A 6,000-nucleotide genomic window follows, 5' to 3' on the forward strand; every position below is an offset into this window, starting at 1 on the left:
CTGTTGGTGGGAATGTGAACTGGTGCAGCCACTCTGGAAAACTGTGTGGAGGTTCCTCAAAGAGTTAAAACTAGACCTGCCCTACGACCCAGCAATTGCACTGTTGGGGATTTACCCCAAAGATACAGATGCAATGAAACGCCGGGACACCTGCACCCCGATGTTTATAGCAGCAATGGCCACGATAGCCAAACTGTGGAAGGAGCCTCGGTGTCCAACGAAAGATGAATGCATAAAGAAGATGTGGTTTATGTATACAATGGAATATTACTCAGCTATTAGAAATGACAAATACCCACCATTTGCTTCAACGTAGATGGAACTGGAGGGTATTATGCTGAGTGAAGTAAGTCAGTCGGTGAAGGACAAACATTATATGTTCTCATTCATTTGGGGAATATAAATAATAGTGAAAGGGAATATAAGGGAAGGGAGAAGAAATGTGTGGGAAATATCAGAAAGGGAGACAGAACGTAAAGACTGCTAACTCTGGGAAACGAACTAGGGGTGGTGGAAGGGGAGAAGGGCGGGGGGTGGGAGTGAATGGGTGACGGGCACTGGGGGTTATTCTGTATGTTAGTAAATTGAACACCAATAAAAAATAAATTAAAAAAAAAGGAAATACTCATGCTATTCAAGTGGTGAATCTAGACTTCTTGCACTACTTTGAGTAGACATTTAGTTTGCCTTAAAAAGATTCCCCTTCCACTGCCTTTGGCCCCAAGTTTTTACAATCAACTTTCCTGGTGTCTCTAGGGGTTTTTCTATGTTGTTATTTTTTATATTAATAGGCTTTGGTAAAAAAATATTTATTTTCTGTTAATTCAGTGAATCCTGGACCCAAAGGAAGACCAGCAGCAAAAGAAAAGTGTACGGCTAATGTTGAGGTAAGTCCTAAAGATAAATTTGTGTGGGTGCATTTTGAGGGGGTGGGGAGGTGGTTCATTAATGCTGCCTTGAGGATAATTAATATTGCTTTTGTTACTTGCCTGTTGCATGGTTTATTCCAATTTATTGAGAGTGGACCCCATGCTTAGAGGTTAGAGCAGAATACCATCTGGATTTGAGATCCTCCTGTGCCATTTACTAACTCGGACCTTCAGCAAGCTAACTAAGCTTTTTGCACCTCTTTCTTCTGTGGATTCAATGGTAACAACTAAATCTTGGAATGTTGGGGGCCCCTGGGTGGCTCAGTGGTTGGGCATCTGCCTTCGGCTCAGGGCGTGACCCCGTGGGTCCTGGGATTGAGTCCCGCATCGGGCTCCCCACGTGGAGCCTTCTTCTCCCTCTCCCTACGTCTCTGCCTCTCTCTGTGTCTGTCTCTCTTGAATAAATAAATAAAATCTTTTAAAAAATTCATGGAATGTTGGCAAGGATTAAACTGAATGAGATAATTTAGATAAATCATTTAGCACAGTCATGCTTGGTACATCAAATTCACTCAAATACTCTTATCATTATCATCATTAATACATTTTTTCATTATGATTTTCTGAGCTTGCATCTAACTTATCTTAAAAAAAAACCTGTATTTGCCCCCAAAGTAATTTTGATGGTAATTCCAGCATATAGTATGACTAGTGAATAACAGGTCCCTCATGTACCTTCATTTTGTGAGTAGAACATCACATTTATTCAATGGCTATTTATAGAATTTTTACTGAGTACACAGCAGTATCTATATATGTCTCAACTTAATATATTTTTCCCCCATTTTCAGCTCACTTCTTTTTAAAAAGAACACCGTGTAGCTAAAAAACTACTTCTTTTTTTAAGATTTTATTTATTTATTCATTCATGAGAAACACAGAGAGAGGCAGAGACAGGAGAAGCAGGCTCCACGCAAGGAGTCTGATGCAGGACTCAATCCTGGGACTCTGGGATCACGCCCTGATCCAAAGGCAGGCGCTCAACCACTGAGCCCCCCAGGCATCCCTCTAAAGAACTACTTCTGAAGGAACAGTGTAATATTGGTGTAGTTAGTACATGACTGTCATGCTTATTTGACTTCAAACATCTTTCTCAAGTTAAGGTGTGGTAAAGTGCAGGTTGTTGAGAATGGGCATCAAGAGCCTAGGAATCTGATATTAGCTGCCTAGCAAATAAACTAGTCCTGTGATTGCAGGTGAGCCATTTTACCTCCCTGGGCACTGATTTCTTTGATCATGAAAAGATAGTCTTCAAATAGCCTGATGATTTTTAAATCCGGTCAACTGGACTCATGAGTGGACCTAATCATATCATCCTTCCCTCTCTAGAAACATAAGCATACAAATTTATAGTTAGCATTCGATTTTAAAAGGTCCCTGGCTCTCCTCGAAGCCTACCCGGAGAAGCTCGGAGGTCCATAGGCCAGCAGTGCAGCATCCCCGGCCCAGAACAAGGCTCTCTGTTTTATGATTTTGAAATTTTAAACCACACCCCTTACACAGAGCCTCTACTCAGAAATAACAGGATTGAAGCCTCTTGCTAGATAACATGTCATCTCACACCTCCAGATAACTGACCTTGCACTACTTTAATGGCAGCTTTTGCCCAAATACGCTGACAGGAATACAGTATCTCAGGAAAAACATTTGTAATCAAAACCCTTGGGCAGATCTTGAATAATCACTTGACATCAGTTCCATGGAAACTAATTACAAGACTTGCCCTAAGCACCACAGCTTTCTAACCATTACCATGAGGAAAAATTGTGCTCATATTCTTGGGCCTCAGTCCTTCAATCCAGCTATTTTCACCAAAAGTATGTGGCATGTCTTCTTCTGTGAAGACAGAAGCCAAGGGAAAAGGGAAAGTCCTGCTGAACCAAGTATTGTAAAGTGGGACAGGAAAGGTGGTGGGTAAAGAAGAACAGAAGGTGTCCAAGAGCCCAAACAGAGCAGAATATTCATATTTTAAAATGATGCTATTGTGGATGATCCTGTTTCATAGACCAACCTGATGACCTCAGAGATCAGAATGATTCAGCCCCTCACATACCACACATGTTCTCGCTCTCTCTCACATCACATATGCACGTACACCTGCATGCACGTGCACATACACACACGTGCACACATGCAGAGGATTGATAATATCTAGACTCAAGCCAAAGCCCTGGGGCAAGAAAATATGATAGGCAAAATGCTGAGATGATCCCAATGCCCCTTGCCCTTGTATAATCTCTTCCCATCAGTGTGGGTAGAATCTGAATGTAATGATACATCACTTTCATGATTATGTTATGGCAAAGGGAATTTTCGAGATGTAATTAACTTCCCAAATCAGTGGAGTTCAAGAGAGGGAGAGTATTCAGGTGGGCATGACCTTACCACAGAAGACCTTTAAATCTGGATCCAGCGATCGAAGATGGAAAAAACTAGAAATTCGAAGTGAGTGCCAGAAGGATTTGATGTAATTTGATGGCTGGCTTGAAGGTGGAGGGGGCCACATGGCAAGGAATGTAGGGATGCTTGTAGAAGCTGAGAGCAACCCCTAGTAAGCAAATAAAAGGAGGGGGGGATGTGAGTCCTATACATTCAAGGAACCGAATTCTGCCAACAACAAGAATGAGTTGGGAGGTGGATTTTCCTTCGGAGTCTCCAGATGAGAACGCAGTCCAGACAATACCCTGATTTCAGCCTCATGCTACCCTAACCAGAGAACCCAGTCAAGCCGTGACGGAGGGCTGACCTACAGAGCTCTGAGCTGATTAACGGGTACTGTTTAAGCTGCTGAACTTACTATTCATTACACAGCAACAGAAAACTAATGCAGGAAACAAAGTAGAAAGATGTTTGTATCTCAGTTCTTAACAATCAGGCACATGGAAAAGATTTTTTTTTCTACCTTTTTAAAGGCAAAATTCATACGCCTTTAGGCTGTGCTTGATTTGCCTAAGCAATCAAATCAGGCTATTTTATACTCAACAAATACTTACTGAGTTTCAGGTGATATTTTAGGAACTGCATATAGAAGTATGAGCAAAGTATTAGGATTTCAGTTTTTAATGTATTGAACCGGTGAAGACCAAGAGAGAAGTAGAAGTAGAGAATTTCAGGTGACTTGGTTTAACACCCATGTCAATATCGTACAGTACATCTGCCCACATTTTAATACACACACATATATAATTTATTCTTATAGTATTTTTATAATTTATTGTCTGTGTTTCATAACTTTCATTTGATTACGTGCAGCATCTCACAAATAATGGGATTTTTAACGTGGTTCTATGCTACATCAATTGAGCAATATATTCAATTTTATACTAAATTTGAGGTTTTTGGGGGTTCATTATGTTTATTCATGAAATATTTTTGAGCATCTACTATGCGTCAGACCCACTCTTAGGCCTTAAATATGTGAGGATTAAAATGAAAAATTGTGACTTGAGCTTACAGTCTGCAGACACCAATGCACAACAATCATACATACGTTATTATTATACAAACCTAAGTATACGTTGATACCGGTTTCACCTCCCATTCAAAGCAGAGCGTGCCTATGGAACTTTCAGTAGAGTATCCCCTGCTTCCTGAAGGTTTGCTATTAAGCCACTCAGCTTTATGAAAAACCTCCATTAGTACCTGTTTAGAGGATTTTCAGCTTCGGGAGAAAAGCCTTTATCATCCTAATGTAGGTGATCCGGAAAAGTGACAAGGCAGGGGGTAAACTTTCAGAAGGCGGGGGATGACCTACCTGTACGTGTACATACTGATGCGCGTGTGCACACCTTTGTAGCTGTGAGCTCCTTCTCTGTATGAGTCTCTTTTTCTATTTAAGAACAAACCGGATGCCCTCTGGAGTAGTGGTTTTGCCCTCAGATAACATTTAAAGACAATTACCAGAGTTTAGAGAGACTGGGGGGTGGGGTGGGGGGTTAATACGTGAGGGTGGAGGCTGAAAGCCCAATCCTAGGGCTGTGGTGGTGGGGGTGGGGGGCTCATCAGGTAGGAACAGCAACGGCCAATGGCAGCTGGCCTGCTGCCGGTGTTCCAGCCAAGAGCTGACTTCCCCACCCTCTCCTCGCTGGCGATTGGTGGAACAGTGTATCACATGGTTAGATGCTGAGACTACCTGCCCGAAAAAGGGCAGGCAGCTGGGGGTGGGATAGAGCCCTGGGGAAGGGGAGATAGAGTCCTGGGGGAGGTAGGGATAGGGCCCTGGGGGGTGGGGAGGATAGAGCCCTGGGAGGGGTGGGGATAGAGCCCTGGATGTGGTGGGAAATAGAGTACTCGGAGTGGTGGGCATAAAGCCCTGGGGGGGGGGGGGAAGGGGAAAGAGCCCTGAGGGGTGGGCATAGAGCCCTGGGTGGGGGATAGAGCCCTGAGGGCATAGAACCCTGGGGCGGGGGCGGATAGAGCCGTGGGGGGTGGGAATAGCATCAGGGTCCTTGCTTCTGAGGACTTTGCTAGGCAGGTCTGGAATCTAGGCCACAGACCGCCGAGGCTCTGCAGCACCTGTGCAGCCCCAGCAGGTGGGGCCTCCGGGAGACCCGGACCGCCTCCATGAGACCGCCTCCCACAAGATGGGATCCCCCGCTCCTTGATATGTATGATAGTCCTATTTACTGGCTGTCTTTTTAGTTAAAAGAATCATTTTCTTGTTTTCCATCAGATGTTGTGGGGTTATTACGTTTGCCTACTTTTCAAAGAGGGAAAGCGAGTGTGCTTGTCCTACAGGGTGGAGAATGTATGACCTTGTTAAAATCTTGAGAACTGGGAGGGTGTCAGAGTTAGAGTCCTGTGGTCTGCAGGGTTGGGCTGAGAGAAATTCACGTGTGAACATCTGGAGGAAGCCAGAGATTGGTGGGGTTTTTTTGTTTTGTTTTGTGTTACTGGAAAAAAAAAAAAAAAAAGATCAGTATGACTACGGCACAGAGACTAACTTGTAGGATTTACCAAAGCTTCTTTCTCAGTAGTACTAATTCAGTGAATGACCAAGAGGTCCTTTTCTTGGTTCATCAAAAATTTACCTTGATTTTCTCCAGATGTTATGGTAAATCATTTTTCATAA

General features: G+C 43.4%; 1 long non-coding RNA gene across 1 annotated transcript in view; it reads right to left on the bottom strand.

The window, feature by feature from the left end:
• Positions 1-4,874, bottom strand: part of LOC111092497 — a 53,244-nt gene extending 48,370 nt beyond the window's left edge. The window contains exon 1 of the long non-coding RNA XR_005355626.1: positions 4,684-4,874. This is a non-coding gene — a long non-coding RNA (uncharacterized LOC111092497). The remainder of the gene's footprint in view (positions 1-4,683) is intronic.
• Positions 4,875-6,000: the final 1,126 nt, after the last annotated feature.

Source organism: Canis lupus, chromosome 2, assembly GCF_011100685.1.
Source record: "Canis lupus familiaris isolate Mischka breed German Shepherd chromosome 2, alternate assembly UU_Cfam_GSD_1.0, whole genome shotgun sequence".
Lineage (NCBI taxonomy): Eukaryota > Metazoa > Chordata > Mammalia > Carnivora > Canidae > Canis > Canis lupus.